Raw genomic sequence first — 2,287 nt, 5'->3', positions numbered from 1 at the left:
GGCCCTGCTCTTCTCCAGGGAGATGAGAACTGACCACTAGGTGGCAGGAGCAAGGTGCCTTTCATGACTTTGGTTGTCTGAAATTGATGTGAAGCCTTGAGACATATTTCACTCTCGTGGCCCTCATCAGGCTAGATGGAAGGTAAATGAATTGCTAAAAGACTGCTGTTGTGGTGCTTTGTTTAGAGGATTCTAGTGTTGCCATCAGTGCTTGCTTTCTGAGGAAAAAATAATGTCTGGACCTCACTGTGGACAACTCTAATGGGAAATGAAGGTCTCTCTGACAGAAGCAATTCCCTTTTGGCAAACGCAGGTGTGTTGTGACAACTGCTTGCTATCTGTCCAGTACTTGCCACCTTTGTGCAAGATCTTCCTGTGGGATCTGCAGAACCAGAGTGAATATTTAGCATGTTGCTTGTTTTGTACACGTTACATGGAAGGCTCTTCTGGACACTGACACACCAAGTATGTGATTCCATTGGCAGGAAGCACAGACACAGCTGTGCAGGGCTGGGAACTACTAGAGCAGAGAGACCTCCAGCATTCCCCCTTCCACCCCCACACTAATGTCAGGCCTTGGGTGTTCCTGAAGAGGCAACTCTTTCCTTCTGTGGGATTGACAAAGGAGTCCTCCTTGGAGTTGTCGCTAAGTCAGCAAGGACTCACCTGCCACCTATGGGTGACAGTGTTTCCTACAAGAGCCCTGTCAGCCTCACTGGTTAAACCACTGCCTGTCATTCACTTAGCTGTCCAACTGTCAGGACGGTCTCAACCATTTTCTCCTTTTAAAGTAAAATGTTAAAAAGAATCATCTGAGAATTCAGACAATAAAAATCAGCTCCATTAATTTTATACTCATGTGGAATTTGCAAGTGAAGATTTGGTATGGAAGCTGTTGACAGCAAACATAGCTGCCATAATTTATCCCTACCAATCTTTCTCACATTCTGACATCATCTCCTCTAACTTCCTTTGAGACAGGGCTGCCCTTGAATGTATGTATCTGAGGCTGCCCCCACCTCTCCCATGCTGTGTGCTGGTATTATCAGTATGCACTAGCCCACTGGCTTTTATGTGGTACTGGGGTTGGAATGGAGGACTTCACAAGTGCCAGGCACACACTTTACCAACCAAGCCACATCCTCGGCCCTCCATTAATAACTCTGATGATCAAAGTCATATATCTGGGATAGCTCTGGCTATTTATTTAATGAACCCTTCCTGAAACTGTTGCGAGACAAATTGATCTCCAGCAAAGCAAAAAAAAAAAAAAAAAAAAACCCAATGGTTTCTCATAAAATGCAGATATCCCTCCTTACCTAAAACATTACTAGGATGTTATCACGTGTTCTTGAGTGAGACTAAAGGAAAGGTGGGTTTTTTAATCCTAGTGCTAATTCCTGGTGTTTATGCATCCACAACCCCCCAACATTGAAGTCTCCCTTCAATGTCAAAATCAAAGAACAGCAACATTTTATTGACAGTTTCCCAACAGACAAGGGCTTAGAATGAATCAGAACGAACACATTATTTTTTTTTCCTTCTTCCAAGTTTATTTTGAGTTTTCATTTTTGGACAACCAAGCAGCTCTTAAAAGGAGAATGCGCAGAAGAGTCATTCTGGCACTTTTGGACAGTACATGAGTGTTTTTTAACAGTCACATTCAATCCCCCTGCTCAGCCCGCACTCTCACATTCGGTAAGAAGGGCACAGGGATTCCAGAGTTAATACATAACCCTATATACAAACAGCCAGTGGAACCATCATGGTGGCTAGTGACCAAAGGGATGGAATAGGAACGGGCATCTCTACAGTGTCCTCTAGTCTATCTTAGCTAAACAGACCCACGTTACACATGATAACTAGAGCGTGTACTGTGTTGAAATGAGGGTGCAGAGTACAAATGGCACTTGGCAGCATGCAGTTCCAAGAACAAGGTATTGTTTAGTAACTTTATATAAAATCCAGGCAGTTCAATTGAAAGGGTTACGAAAAGACATGAAACCGAGGGACTGTCTGTTGTCACTGTAAAAAAGGCACTTGGAGTTAATGGGACCAGAATTGAAGGACTCTTAGCTGATAAAAAACTTCAGTACATTTTCATTAAAGGGCTTAGAGATGTTAAGAGCCGATACCCGGGTTCTGAGTTCCTGAAGGGAGACACTGAAACCAACCACAGAGAAGTAGAACAGACTGAAACAAGGAAGTAAAAAATTTACAACTGAAACTGAACCATACTTTAAAGAAAGAAAAAACAACCCCCTACCAGGCAGAGGGAGGGAGGGAG

This window comes from Grammomys surdaster, unplaced genomic scaffold, assembly GCF_004785775.1.
Source record: "Grammomys surdaster isolate TR1022 unplaced genomic scaffold, NIH_TR_1.0 146, whole genome shotgun sequence".
In the NCBI taxonomy this organism is placed as follows: Eukaryota; Metazoa; Chordata; class Mammalia; order Rodentia; family Muridae; genus Grammomys; species Grammomys surdaster.
Note: the sequence above shows the minus strand (reverse complement) of the source record.